General features: G+C 39.2%; 1 long non-coding RNA gene across 6 annotated transcripts in view; it reads right to left on the minus strand.

The window, feature by feature from the left end:
* Nucleotides 1-8,584: 8,584 nt before the first annotated feature.
* LOC124109044 (uncharacterized) overlaps nucleotides 8,585-16,011 on the minus strand; it is a 41,509-nt gene continuing 34,082 nt past the window's right edge. For 4 of the 6 annotated variants that reach the window (XR_009228901.1, XR_006856856.2, XR_006856858.2 and 1 more), the window contains one exon: nucleotides 8,585-15,814. This is a non-coding gene — a long non-coding RNA (uncharacterized LOC124109044). The remainder of the gene's footprint in view (nucleotides 15,815-16,011) is intronic. The other 2 variants (XR_006856857.2, XR_009228900.1) reach the window with 2 other exon arrangements.

The following is a 16,011-nucleotide window of genomic DNA, read 5'->3' on the forward strand; positions in this document are numbered from 1 at the left end:
GATACTCCCAAAAGGTACTTGGTGACTTGAAACTAGCACAGCAGCTGCTAACCAACACCCAAAACAAGCAAGGTGTCCACAGGCCCTGGCTACCACAGCTTATATGCTCTTCATAGCCAGTCATAGACTGATCACTTATGAAACATGCAAGGGGCCCATATTTTAAAAATACAATTTCTTTAGCAAGTATTCTTTATGGTGTCTGACATGATCCACAAGTTAAAATCACAGAATGTTAAAACTGGAAGGAGCTGGAGAGATCCAACCCCTTCATTTGGGCTGGAGTGGAGGGGAATGATTTAGTCCAGGTCACACAGCAAGTTAATAGTTACACCATGGGATCGGGACCATCAGCGTGAAAATTGATATCTCAAGTAGAGGTTAGCTGTTTGCCAACTGCAAAGAAATTATAAAAACAAATTCTTGGCTGAAAACTTGAAAGGATAGGTTTGGAATGTTATCTTAATGCACATTACAGTCTTGGAGTTTCTTGTCATATCCAAGATAAAGTACTGTGTTTATATTTTATTCATTTCCATGCAACATGGCTTCTAAAATTAAATGCCAAGAATTCTCACTGACATGGTGTGGTTCTTGTTTCTTTCCTAAAAATACAATAGTTATGATTAAAATGCTCTTCTACTCCTAATATTATAGTTTCCCGCCATAAAATTGATACAATTACATAAATATTGTGTGATGTGAGAAATCTTTAAAGAACATATTTCAGACTTGAGAGTAAATCTTATCTTTGAAATACTTTCAGAAACCATATCATATGGAGCTGCAGGGTTTAAAACAGTACCAACAATTGTTATGCTAACTTATTATCTAAAGTGCAGTTCCTTGGCATATGCATATATCCTAAACCATGAAGATTTTAATTTTAATCAAGCTTTTAATTTTTCGCTATCTCCTTAGTGCATTACCTGGCTGGAGTTAGACATTTAAAAATCCCATATGATCATTCAGCTCTTCAGACAAGTTAACCGGTAAATTCCCAGAAGAAAATCTACTGGACAATCTGACTATTAAGAATAGTGGGAGCTTACTATTGGAGTTCAGAGCACAGACATAGGAGCCATACTGCCTGCATCAGAGCCCAGCTTCATCAGCTATGTGAAGGTTACTGGGCAAGTTATTTAACTTCCAGTGGGAATAGGTGTTAACACTTGGCTTTTGTGATTATTGTAAGGATTAAATGAGGGAATGCATGCAGAATGCTTGGAACAGTGCCTGCATGCAGTAGTGCTCAGAGAATTCATATCATTAGAATTTGCTTTTTATACTATAAAGGATTGAACTTAAAAGTTAAGGATGGACACTTTAAAACAATGCACCTTGCCAGGCACAGTGGCACATGCCTGTAATCCCAGTGGCTCGGGAGGCTGAGGCAGGAGGATCTTGAGTTCAAAGCCAGCCTGAGAAAAAGTGAGGCACTAGGAAACTCAGTGAGATCCTGTCTCTAAATAAAACACAAAATAGGGATGGGATGTGGCTCAGTGGTTGAGTGTCCCTGAGTTCAATCCCCAGTACCCAAAACAAACAAACAAACAAACAAACCAAAAACTAGATGCACCTAAGTGATCATGTTAAATTATTTATTTTTACAATGAAACTCTGGTAAAAGAGAATCATAAGGCTAAATAGAAATATAAGTTTATATCCTTAAGATTCTTTCAATAACTTGATACACATAAAGAATGAGATAGTAAATTCCCAATTTTCAAAAAGAAGAAATTTGGTTCTAAGAATCAAATAACAATATTCTGATGATGAGCTCTAGAAAATCATTCTCAAACTGGAAGCTCTGGAGAAACAGTGGCAATGTGGGAGGAATTAATATTTGTGAAATGACTGGTTGAATAAAAGAGGAAAAGTCCTTTAATGCATACAATTTTAGAGTTGGAAAGTTATGCTTATGACATTACAAATAAGGAACCTGGGGTTAAATGACTTAAAACTTTCTGGAGAGAAGAAAGAAAGAAAGAGAGAGAGGAAAGGAGGCATGGAGGGAGGAAAAGAAGGAAGGAAGGAATTATGTGATTAGAAACAAGACATTAACTTCCAGGTTTGAGCACTTTCCAATAAGACATTTTCTTCCATAGTATTTTTTCTAAAATATGTTCTTAGAAACTCCAGTCTCTTAAAATGGCCCTGGAGAAATGGGTAGAAGGAGTTGTTCTATAGTCAAGTAATTTGGGGAAATGCAGAGTTAAACAAATAAAACAGTAGAACTCCACAAAGGAAATAGCACTGTATACAGTGTTTCTGAACAGAGTTTGACCGTGAAATTCCTTTTGGAAGCAGCATCTTTTGGGGCTGCTGGTCTATGAAACACATGAAAGAAAACTGAGCAGTTGGCTATAACAAATACTTATTAAACACCTACTTCATGCAAGTATTGTGATAAAAATTGTGCAACCAGATGCGTTAACAAAGTGTCTGGGGGCCTTTAATAAGCAGTGCTGATGGAAAAGAGTGTAAATAACAGTCACATAGAAGGAATAAATTTGGTAAGTGCTAGAAGAGAGAGGCCTTAATAAAATCTTACTGGGATTCCAAAGAGGAGAATCTAATCAGAATTCCTTTGGAGAAATAGCACTTGAGATGAATCTTAAAGAATGGATGTGAGTTTCTTTGGGTCTTCTAGTATTTGTTTATCTTAAAATGTCTTCATTTTACTCTCATTCATGAAATATAGCTTTCCTGGATATGCAATCAACAGTCATTTCCCTTCCACATTTTTAATATACTATTCCACTGTCTCATGGCATCCATCATTGCTCTTGAGAAATCTGTCAACAGTCTAATTGTCAGTACTTTGTAGATTATCTTACTTTCTCATCAGGCTGCTTTGAAGATGTTCTCACTATCTTTGCTGTTCTCTAGTTTCTTTATAACATCTCTAAGACATAAATTTCCTTTTGTTTATTCTACTAGTAGATTTTTTCTAAGGCATAAATTTCCTTTTATTTATTCTACTAGCTGTATTTCTAACTCTGTGGACTTTAGGTTATTCATAGGTTCAGAAAAACTCTTAGCTATGATTGCTTCAAATATTATATCTCCTACCTCTAACATCTCTTCACAAAACTCCAATTAAATATTTATTAGAAACTTCTCCCTCTATCTTCCATATCTTTAACGCTTTTTAGTTTGTTTTCATAATTTCCATCTACCCCCTTTTTTCCTTATCCTACATTATAAATATTTCTTCAGATATTTCTTCAATTCATTAATTATCTCTTCAGATATTTAACACATTTATTTAATTGCTCTTGTCAATTTATTTTTCAATTTCAGGATCTCTCTCTCTCTCATTGCTTGCTTATCTTTAGGATTTCACTCCTCATTTCTTTAAATATTTTGCCATTCTCTATTAGAAAGGAACAGTAATGAAGAGTGCAGACTCTAGAACCAAATTGCCAAATTCACATTTTTTAATATATTTTTTAGTTGTAGATGGACACAATACCTTTATTTTATTTATTTTTTTATGTGTCACTGGGGATCAAATCCAGTGCCTCACACACATGCTAGGCAAGCGCTCTACCACTGAGCCACAACCCTGGCCCTCCAAATTCACATTTTTATCTCTGCCATTTAAGAGATAAAAGTAATTTGTCCCTCATTTGATGAGGGACAAATTACTTAATCTCTCTGTGCCTCTGTCCTTCCAGTTATAAAATGGGACAACAGTAGTACTTGTTTCATAGAGTTGTTATGAGAATTAAATAAGTTAAAATTGCACAAATCTTCACAATGGTGCCTAGCACATAATAATTGCTCATACTTTTTTGTAAATAAAACAATTCTATATCTGAGAATTACAACATCCAAACTCCCTGGAGTCTAAACTGGATGCTAGTTCTTTCTCTCTTCTATTGGAGTCCAAACTGGATGTTAGTTCTCTCTCTCTCTCTCTCTCTCTCTCTCTCTCTCTCTCTCTGACTTGCCTCCTATGAACTTGGCAATCTTTGATTAGAACTCAAACTTTGGTGGATCTTAATGGCTTATTTACTGTGGGTATGTGTATCTGTTTCTGTTGTGAGACAGGGGGAATATGCCAACTTGGGACCCTATAGCTCTTTTAGATTGGAGTACAAAACTACTCTGAAAGTCTTGTCCTGCCACAATGAAAGAAACCCTGTTATTGCAGATTGATCCTTTGATGTCCTTGAGGCTTTTAATCTCCAGTGTCCCAGTTATAGATATCCCCCAAAATAATTCTTCAGCATGATCGGAAAATGCTTCACCTAGCTTGGGCTTAGGGAATTTCCTCACTCACTAATAGAGGTGGTACCCCAAGCACGGGGCAGGCTAGAGTGTGGTGGGGGTTAACAGTTATTCAAGAGATCAGGAAAAGGGAACAGACTAGTGTCAGAAAGTGTTCTGGTACCAGACAAAAGTCACTGGGGCCTTTGAGGGTCTCTTGAGTCCCATCCATGGAACACTTATACACAACCAAGGTCTTTAAATATGTGTAGTGGTAATTTGGAATAAAAAGATCAGCACCAACATGTTAGCCATGTTACTTGACTTGACAGTTATGATGTTCAGGTGGCAGATTGGTTGACTAAAATTTTACATTTGTTCCCTTTCCCTTCATTTCAAATAGGCATCCAAACTTTGCCTGGAAAATGGGGCAAAAATTTGAATGTAGGCTAACCTGGTAAATTTTGCCCCTTGGTGCTTAATGCTGCTGGACGCTTATGAATGGTCCAGATGGAGACTGGCCACAGAGGCCCATGTCTGTAATCCCCAGTGACTCAAAAGGCTGAAATAGGAGGTCTGGGTTGTAGCTCAGTGTTAGAACAGTTGTCTGGCAAGTGTGAGGCACTGGGTTCAATCCTCAGTACCACATTAAAAACAAACAAACAAATAAAATAAAAGTGTCCATTTACAACTAAAAATGTTTGAAAAAAAAAAAGGCTGGAATAGAGTATCACAAGTTCAAGACACCAGCCTGGATAATTTAGTGAGACCCTATCTCAAAATAAAAAATAAAAGGGCTGTGGTAGAGTGCTTGCCTAGCATGCATGAGGTTCTGCGTTCAATCCCCAGTATGGGGGGAAATAGGGGGAGAGAGAGAGAGAGAAGAAAAAAAGAGAAAAAAAGAAAAGTTTCATATGGTAAATTTTTGTTATGTATATTTTTCCAAAATGAAAATAAATTGAATTAACAATCATTTTATTCTGAGTATGCTAGTATGTGTATGTTGTAATAAGAATTAAAACTATAATTTATATTATTATTATTATTATTATTATTATTATTATTTTTAGTTTTGTACCTTGAGGTACCATGAAGAGTGTTGTGGAGAGGGAGTTCTGGGGAGGATGCCTTTGAGAGATAATGAGTAAGAGAAGAGATGTCCTGTCAGGGGAAGAGGGCAGAATCTTCTAGATGAGATCTTCCCCAGCTTCTGGCAGTGCCTGGATGGCAGTGTTTAGTAGGGAGGGCTGTACATGCACCCAGGGAGTCCTGATCTCAGTCTCACCACTGAATCCCACCTGAGGGATTGATCAACCTGGAACAGAGGGCAGGCATTTGCTTCTTCCTGTACATCACTAGTAATCATCTCTGGGAGCAGGGGCTTCCATGTGGCAAATTCAATAAATATTTATTAAATAAATTAAAAACAATGATAAGGCAGGGCCTTGATGTTGTATAAAGCCTCTGGACATCAACTCATGGGATGGATAAAAGGGAGGTGGCTAGTTAATTTTCTCACAAGCCTGTGGGAATGAGGACTTGGAGCCAGACTTATGTTGATTTATGGAATATAATGTATCTTTTTAAGCTAACGATTTCCCTACATCCCTCATACATTTTGTTTTGTTTTGTTGTATCAGAGATTGAACCCAGGGGGTGCTAACCACTGACCAACATCCCCACCCCTTATTTTTTTATTTTGAGACACATTCTCACTCAGTTGCTTAGAGTCTCACTACGTTGAGGAGGCTGGCTTCAAACCTGTCATCCTCCTGCCTCAGACTCCCAAGCTGCTGAGATTATATGTCTGTCTTTAATATGTTTTATAATTCAGTGTTACCAATAAATAGTAGACATTACTTATTTACCAGTGGATAAAGTGTTTCCAGTACTAGCTCATGAACAGGATAAGAGCTGTAAATCTGAGTGGAGGTACAAGAGCTTGTTCCCCTTGAGCGCTCTCTGTATTTGTGGCAGCCAAGAATCCAGAGATGCTTGAAGAATCAAATGCCCTCCCCAGGGATTACCTTAGGTATGAGTAACATCTGAGGTGAGCCCAATAGAGTCCTTAGGTGAACTTTGAGGCATGGGGTGGTGGAGAGGGTCAACATAGGAGACTTGGAATTTCTTCTGCAGAACAAGGGACTGAATTCAGCATTATGTAAGGCAGGTTTGGGATTCAGCCTACATACATGCTCTGGCCATCCTCAGTGTCTCCAGGCTGTGTCATTTCTGATTGGCCAGGCATCTTCAAGTACAGTGGTTAAATGTTGTGGCTATTAACCCTACTCTCAGTTCTCTTCCTACTGAGGATGAGTTTTTGCAGGTCTTCAGAAGACAGAGGGAATCTGGCTTTTCAGAAACAGAAGAATCACAGGAATTCATCCAAAGTGCTGATCTTTCCTGATTATAAATATTCTCCAGATGACTTCAGGAGCTATGTGCGGTATAAAACTGACCTCTTATCACTGGCTCTGTGCTCCCATCTTCCATTTTCCAGCTTCCTTTGAACCTTTTATATCTTGGCTGTAAAATAATATTTTCCCTGACTTCAAGAAACACGTGGCCACCTTTCTCATCAGTGGGAAAATAATAGGAAGCTTGCACCTGGAAGAGCTGAGATTCTGTTGTAATGCCTCACTGTCCCTCCTTGGAAGAAAACCAAACCCAAGAGAAAGATGCTGAGCTAAGACACAACTTGGCTGCCACAAAGTGGCAGGAGTTCTTTCATCTCTCCATACTTTTTCCCATCGTTTCCTCTGCCTAGAAGGTCTTCTCTATACCCTTTCCCCAGGTGAGCATCTCTCCACCCTTCAATACCCCAACCAATGGTTACATTGTTTTTTATACATGTGTACAAAATGAAATAGTTGTTTTGTAACATGCATATTATTTACAAGTCTATTTCCCAGCTAGAGCTCCTTAAGAACAAGAAATGTGTTTGTCCTCTGTGTGCCCCTTTGCCCAGCATAACACCTGGCAGAGGAATCAGTTTGCTGGAAATGTCTGTCATGTTCTACCTATCATTAAGTCCACCACCCAGGGAAGAGCTAAGTGAACCAAAGATGCATATATGACCTTCATTTGGATAAGTCAAATTCCCAAAAAAATTTTGAACTGAGAGTCCTAGGGACTAACTAAGAATCAGAAAGTATGACCACTGGAAGGTCACATAAAGAAGATGACCTTGAAATAGGATGTGGTTGCAGAAATTTTATTTGGGAGGTGGTCCTAGGAACCATGAGGATGGGGAAAATGAGGGAGAGAAAGGAGAAAAGTGAACAAAAGGTGCATTATGAGCAGGGAAATTGTTGCTGTATCCCTCTTGAGAGTCTTGGAGGAACCATGTGAGATACACCTCAGAATGGTCCCACTGGGAACCAGGAAGACTGGGGCATTCACACAATGACTCCGAGCCTGCACTAGTTGTGGCTACACCTGCCTGTGGCCCAGCAAGCTCTCATAGCGCAGGAGAAACTGGCAGAGAAGCAGAGATGTGTATGCCTTGGGTGGGGAGTTGCCAGCCTGGGGGAAAATGTCTAACACTGTTACAGGTGAATTCCAAGTTGAGCCAGAGAATCTGAGCAGGACATTGACAAGGCCTGATGCAGTAACCCAATGCCAAAAGAAAACCCAAGTTATCGGGGACAAGCCAAGGACCTTGCAAAGGAGGCTGATCTGCAGAGAAGAAAATGCAGTGGAGAATCAAAAGGAAGATAAACCACGGACACAGAGACAGAGCAGAGGCCTGGACATCACATCACTCTATTTAGCAGCAACCTGAAGGCACCTATCTGGCACAGTCGCCATAGAGGATGACCCAGGATTTGTACACTGCAATGGCTTGTCCATGCTCTATCCATAATTTCTTCCAGATCCTATCCATACAGTTGTTGGTCAATCCTTCTAAATTACTCTGAGCTGTATGAAGCTTACAAAATATCAAAAGACTTGCTCCTCTCCCTATTTGTCTTTGGAACTTGACCCTCTGCTTCTTCATCCAGTGCCTTGGAGGACCTAGAACCTCTGGAAGGCCTCTATTCTAATGTCCAACATGACACTCTTCCTTTTATTTCTTTGCAATAGTTTTGTTATTATCACTCACACCCTTTTAGTCAGTTAGTCTAGGTTAAAACTGCTTGCCAGAACACAAATTGATAACAGAAAAGGAGGAAAGAGAAGAATAAACAAGTGCATCTCAGGACACATTCAACTAGGCAGCGTAGTAGAGTTCAGCTCATTGGTTGGGAGCAGCCTCAGTACTGTATACAAGTGCTCACTGGATGAGAACAGTCAGTATGGCTTCTTTGCTTTAGTTTTTTGTGAGTCCATTCTGCATAACCATAAGAAAACACCCAAGCCAGGCTGACTTTATAAAGTAAAGAGGTTTATTTAGCTCACAGTTCTGGAGAATCAAGGTCATGATGCCAGCATCAGCTGGGCTCTATTGATGACCTCATGGTGGATGGCAGCAGCACACTTGGTCCAAAATACGAAGCTAGAAAAGTTGGAGTTCCACAATCACTTCTGAAGGCACAACCTCCAAATGACCTAAGGACCTCCCATTAGGACCCACCCCTTAAAGGCACACCACCATGATACTGCCACACTGAGGACCAAGTCTCCCACACATAAATCTTGGGAGTCAACCATATCCAAACCTCAGCAAGCTTTCTTTGCCTGAGAGCTCCAATCCCTGAAGAAGAAGAAACTGTGCACCCACCCAGAGTACTTTTAATTTGGAAAAGTATCTGAAATACAGATAGTGCTATAATGACTTGGTATCAAGGAAGTTAATATTGAAGACTGGAAATATTTCCTTAAAAAGTTTCCCCTTTATTTAAATAGAGCTCTTGTGTAGCATGTGTAAGGCACTGGGTTTGATTCTCAGTGGCACACATAAATAATTAAAATAAAGGTCCATCAACAACTAAAAAAAATTTTAAAACACAAACTTTCCCCTTTACTTAAATTAGCTTGAGAAAATTTTTGTTCCTGTGCTACCAAGCAAGCCTATGAAAATAGCATGTTACCTGTATGAGTCAGGACTCTGCCAGAAAACAGATCCAACCAGTGGAAAGAGTTTTTTTTTTTTTTAACAATTGACTCATCATATCTGAAGTTTGATTTGTATTTATTATTGAATGAGTGAACAAGTGAAAAAAAATTGCTGATTTTTCCCTTAAATTTAGGACTTGCCCTGATTCAAATTGGGCTTAAATAGGATTGTGTGACCTCAACCAGGCAGGCAGAGCAAAATCCCATATACATTCACATGTGTGCAAAAGAATGCTTCTCCCAGCTTTATTAGTAACATCCCCATTCTGAAAATTACCTGAGTGTCCATCAGCAGTACATGGGCAAATAAAAAATATCATACAGAAATGAATGTGAGTTGTGGTTACAGATAAGGTGTATAATTCTCACCAAGTGGAGCAAGAGAAGCCATACACAAAAGAAAAATGCATTAGTGCCATTTATAAAAAGTTCAAAAACAGGTAATATTAACCCTTCTTAAACAGGGTTTGGAGCTCTCAGGTTAGGAGCTAAATAATTTTTTTAAGCAAGGAATTGATATCTTTAACAGTTCAGATAATGGTTCTGCACATTATACCTTATGGACATATGAGGTGGGTACTGGGGATTGAACCCAGGAACTCACACTTGCTAGGCAAGTTCTCTACCAGCTATGCACCCCACCCCACCCCATTCTATCTTTATTTTGAGACAGAATCTCACTAAATTGCCCAGGTTGGCCTTGAACTTGCGATCCTCCTGTCTCAACCTCTCAAGTAGCTGGGATTACAGGGATGAGCCACCATGCCAGGTTCCAACATTATACTTCCTGACATGGTTGTTAACTTTATCACAATCTGTTAAACTGCATTGTTTTTCTGTATGAGTGCTTTATTTCATAATCAAAAAGTTTAACATTTTGGGCTGGAGTTGTAGCTCAGTGGAACAGCACTTGCCTCGCAAGTATGAGGCATAGGGTTCGATCCTAGCACTACATAAAAACAAATAAAGGCATTGAGTCCATATACAACTTAAAAAAAAAAGTTTAACATTTTCACCCAAGGTCTCCTGCCAATTCCTGAAAAAAAACAAAAGAGAGGGAATCCACAAACTGCTGACATGATCCCCTATTAGCCTCTAACCAAAGAGACCAGTGCGTTCACCCTCTGGCCTTCCTCTCTACCAGCATCTGCTTAGGGACACTTTTCTATTTTGCCTCTTTCTCCGAACAAATGTCTCCAATTTTAGTGCCTGATTAGATTTACAATATAACCAATTTAACAGTTGAAAGTCCTAAAATTCATCCTCAGCAGAACTTGCAAAGCAGCTGCAAAAATGATGAATGTCACTCCTGGGATCAAAAGCCTAGAAGGTTTTCGGGGAAAAGTTCAGTAGCATGCGCACGCATAGCCTGTTCTGAGCGGAAGCCCCATCGGGGGTTAGAATCTGTCTCATTATCCACTGGAAGTGCCTGGGATACCTGGGCTTCAGAAGACTCCCCATTCTTGTTCAGAATTCTCCAGGACCAAGGGCAGGTTCTTGTGACCTGTCTTCCAGGATCCTAGGCTTGAAATTCCGCCTTTAGCCCTTGGGGAGTTAGAGAGACAGCAGTGATTTTCAGGGCAGGTGCTGGAAGTTTACTTTTTGCCTCTGTTCATAGCTTTTAGTGCTTGGAAATGTGCAGTTAAATATGCTTCCCTCCCTCTGGAAAACAGATTCCACACCCTCCCGCTGCCTGGGGAATAACAAATTTCATATGGAAACCTGAAAATCCAAAGAGAAATATGCAATGCTACAGACACCTCGTGTCCGACTAGCTGTCACAGACTCTCGTTTGGGTCAGGCTGTTTAAACTTCTTTGGAACAAGCATTTATCTATGGCAGGGTCATTTTATAGATCCATTAAATCTACATTTTCTCTTGGGCTCCTTTCCCCAGCTCCCCTCAACCCTACTCTAGTCACACACTCTAAAAACCCCCTTAAGCCCCTGGAATAAATCTGTATAAACTGCCAAGTGTTCAATCAGGCTTTTACTATATCTCTTTGCAATTAGAATAAATTTACTGCTTGGAGAGATGAGGGGAAATATGCGAGGTACTCCTTGGATAAATATACTGCAGTGAGAAAAGTAGAGGCTCTGTAAAAATTATCTCTGTGAATTCAACAAGAATCGAGGTCACGGGAACCGCTACATACCAGGGAACGTTAATTAATGGGCCTGTAGCTGGTGGTACCACTTGGCTGCTCTACTCCAGCTGCCTGCTCTATATTTCTCTGGTTTGTAGGACTATTCTTGGACCAAATCCCATCTCTTTTTTTTCCTCCAAGTACAAAAAGTACATAAGTCTATCCTGGAAGGATGCCAACCTTTCAGAGAACTAAGGAAAGTGTTGTTTCTTTGCTATTTTTATCTCCTTTTTTGAAAGAAAGGACACTCTGGAGCGGGATTACTTGTAATCAGCATTGGAGCTGTGGTCTGAGGTCACTGTTCTGGCACTGTGTGCACAGGGAGATGTCGTGAAGATGGAGAGCAGAGAGGGACACTTGTAACTTCTCACACCAATACAGAAGACACCTAAAAGACACTACTCAGATCTTCCTTGACTACTCACTTTGTATCCTAGGCCAGGCTGAATGCACTCATTGCCTCCAAGCTGCAGAGGGAGGAGGAAGGGGGGAAAAAGAAGCATCTGATAGAGGAGACAAAGTATTTCCAGGGTCAGGATAGCGTTTACCATTTAAATATGCTGGGAAACATTAAATGAGACCATGCATGTAAACCATTTAGCTGGGACACAGGAGTTAATTATAATGCAATTCCACAACTGAGGTCCAACCTACAAGTTTGACATAGGCTCTCTCCCTTCACTGCCTTGGATTGCATTTCAATTCTGCATCGTTCTGGTTAAGCACAGATTTCAGTCAGAAAGATCTGGGTTTGAATCCAGCTAGGACAGCAGGCAGCTCAATGAGCCAGTCTCCAACTCAACCTTCTCATATGTAAAATAGGGCTAATAATAAACAGTATGTGCCTCCAGGCAATTGGGAAGATTTAAAGGGACACTTCAAATAGACTTTTCCAGCACAGTGCTGGGCACATTGTAACAGTCTCCATAAATATTCATTGTGATCCTCAGGGCAGTTAGTTATCTAAGCATGTCCATAGGTAGCAGGAGAAGAGTGGGGGAAGAGTTTGCTTCTTTGAGCAGATGAAAGCAGCTTCACAAGAATTGTTTTCTGAAGCGGGAAATTGGTCTCATTTGCTTCTATTGCAACTGGCCTTGTTTTGCTTCTCACTTGGAAACTTTCTTTCTTCCGTGTTGCATAGTGGAGGGACTGGGCGTTCTTCCACACAATGACAGACATGCAAATCTCGCCCAGAAATAACAGGGAAAATGCCTGACTCTGCTTCTTTAAGGAATTCTCCAGGTAGTCATTAGCCTTGAACTCTAGGCTCAGAGCCCTGGGGATGTCCGTGTGCCCCCAGCTCCCAAGACAGGAGGGTCATCGTCCACTTGGGCCTTTGTGAAGGAAACTCAGATTTACTGAGCTCTTTAAGAAAGGAAGAATGTTGTAAAAAAAAAAATTTTTTTTTTAAATGTTCTCCATTACGACTTCCAAACTGTAAAACGATATTTGGGACTTTTCAAAGACTTGGGACTTTTTCTGAAATTAAGGAATATGGATTTAAAGGAAGCCTTGGGGGATTAGATTTTTCTTCCTCTTTGAAGCATTTCAAACAACTTTCATCTGCTTTCAGAGTACTAGTCAATTTGGCATGGCATTCTGGTAAAGCCTAGTTGTCTTCTCCACGGAACTGATACTTTTGTGCCTCATTTTAAACCCATTTGCAGAAATATTTAGGATATAGAAAAACAAAATTAAGGTTGATCGTGAAGAACAGGAACATTCATATTGAAGGGACAGCTTCTAAAAGACTGGAAAGACATTTTAAATTTTTTGTTTGGAGCATAAGAAAATTAAACAAGCATAAATCTTGTTGTAGAACCAGCCGCCACATAATAAATATTAATTCTTAGTTTCCTGGTTGTTGGTCCTTCTATCGAATATTTAGTGTTTTATGATATGCATAAAATTACGTACTCTCATGTAATAGCACTGTTCTAAGAGACAGATATTATAATACTTATTGTACTGAAAGGGAAACTGGGGCTCAGGAAATTTTAAAAAGATTACTTAAAAAAAAAAACAAAGTAACATGGTAAGAGCTTGAACCTGGGACACCAGATTTTGATACTCAAAACCTTATCTATCCATACCTCATCACATTTAACTTGCTAGGTGACCTTGACATGCCTGATCAACCTTTGGTGCCTCAGTTTCCCAGCCTGTGAGATTAAAATGATACCTCTCTGGCTTCCTTTAAGTATTTATTTATTTGTTAGTAAATAAACTTTCCAGGGCCACGTCCTTCATGTGGCCAAGATTTCCAGAAACATGTATAATGAGATTGCAGGAAACACACTTTGCAGAGGCCAAGAATATGGTGCTAACACCCTATCAGAGGCAAGAGATGCTTTTTGTTTGTTGGTTATTTATTTATTTTTGGTACTGGGGATTGAACCCAGGGGTGTTCTACCACTAGTTACATCCCCAGCCCTTTTTATTTTTTATTATTTTGAGACAGGTTCTCACTAAGTTGCTGAGGTTGCTCTCAAACTTGTGATGCTCCTACCTCAGCCTTCTGAGTTGCTGGGATTACAGGAGGGGACCACTGGGCCTCATGGTGGTAGATGCCTTTAAACCCAAACTTTGTTAATAAGTTTATCAACAAAACTAATAAAAAGTCTAGGCTGGGGTTGTGGCTTAGCGGTAGAGTACTCGCCTAGCATGTGTGAGGCCCTGGGTTCAATCCCCAGTACCACATAAAAACAAATAAATAAAATAAAGGTATTGTGTTCAACTACAACTAAAAAATAAATATTTAAAAAAACTAATGAAAAGTCAATATCTGTGGAATTCTAGACTTAATAGTCTTGAAATGTCTAGGAAAATAAATATATATCTCTTCTGTCTACTTATTCCTTCATTTAAAAAGGAGTATCTATTAGGTCAAAACAGTCAATAACATAGAGTTAGAGTGACTTTCCTTTTATGTGCCCCTTCCCCAACTTACTTGATAGATTTCCCATTGTTAGTTTCTCCTAAGACTTTTTCCACTCAGATAAAATATACTTCTTATGTATGTGTATATACATATATAAATACATATATTCAGATACATATGTTATACAGATTCACATGTGCATTTTTTAAATGAGATCATACAATATATGTTGTTCTGCAACATGTTTGTTGGTTTAATTTGACAATGTGCGATAGATATGTGCTCATTCGGATCTCATCCTTCTTAAAGGCTGGAGAGGATTTTATAATTTATTTAACTAACTCCTTACAGATGTAGATACAGATTACGTTTCTGTTATTTAATTATTAAAAATAATGCCTCAGTGGATAATAATGATGATTTATTAATGTGGGAAAAAACAATCTAGGGGTAAATGGACTAGAATAAATTTAGAGGAAATGGTACCCAACAAAACCCTGACCACAGAGTGCAGCAAGGGGAATCGGAGGTGAGCTAATCCTTCTTACTTTAGCTCTTCACGATGCCAGACTGATACGTAGCACCCAGGAAAGAACCCAAGAAAAAGAACCAGATAAAGAAAACAAGCCCAGCAGGAGTTTTTAGAGTTTAGCATATCTTAAAAAAAGCTAAGTAAGGCTCATTGTTGAATGTGCAGAGACCATATGACGTGTAAGAAGATCATCTATAAAGCTCAGACTGGTGATATCATAAGAAGGAATTTAACAGAGAGGATGAGAACATGTTTGAGAGTTTAGTCTCAGTGTCTGTCCCCAGAGGCAAGCTGTTTCTTATTCTACAGTCACCTCTATACCTGGCATAATTCCTGACAAAGAAAAAGGTGTTAATAAGTACTTGAAACAAAATGCAAAATACTACTCTTAAGAGGATAAGAGGAGTAAGACTGTGGAACAGGGACTAGCAGAACCAACCTGAATGCAGAAAAATCTTAATTTGTATCTTTAAAAGTAAGTGAGAAATTTAAAAACACTAAACTTTGGTTTAAAGTAGTAAGTTCAAAAGTTTTTCACCAAAGCCTCTGTCTTTTGCTTTTCTCAGCATGTTTTTCTAAGTACTCTGCAGTGTGTTTTATTTCATTGTCTATTCAAAAAAGATAATAATTTAAGCTATAACTGGATGTTGAATTTTTTAAAAATAATTTTCTTGAACCAAGAAACAAGTGACTTTGTGTTTGGCTGCCAGTTGAATCAGTTGGTTGGCTTCTGCCTCTGGTCCTCAGCATTCATGCTCTTAAATGAAGTGACAAGAACCAAGTGGCCATAGCATGTCTTTGGCCTTGCTGAAAGAATTCAGGGCATAACTCATAGGCCCTGTGGTGTCCTATCAACAGGGTGACTTCTATCCAGTCAACCAAGGGCTCAGATAGTGCCAAGGGGAAGATGGCTAACCCTTGTTCTCCATCGTTTGAGTCCTCCAGAGTGGTAATTCAGACTCATCGTGACACTGAGGCACTGTGGGAAGAAAGATCAAATTAAAATTGAGTATTTTTCTGGTATACTGTTTAAATGTTCCAAGCATGAATAATTACATAGTTCCAAACATGAGCAGAAGCACTAGATAGTTCAGAGAGACCATTCCCTGATCATTCTGAATCAGCAGGATAGTTTGAGCTTTTTTTTTTTTTATCAAGTCCAGACCCAAAACCCAT

Source organism: Marmota monax, unplaced genomic scaffold, assembly GCF_021218885.2.
Source record: "Marmota monax isolate L192 unplaced genomic scaffold, Marmota_monax_Labrador192_F-V1.1 WCK01_AAM20220418_F8-fsc00135, whole genome shotgun sequence".
Lineage (NCBI taxonomy): Eukaryota > Metazoa > Chordata > Mammalia > Rodentia > Sciuridae > Marmota > Marmota monax.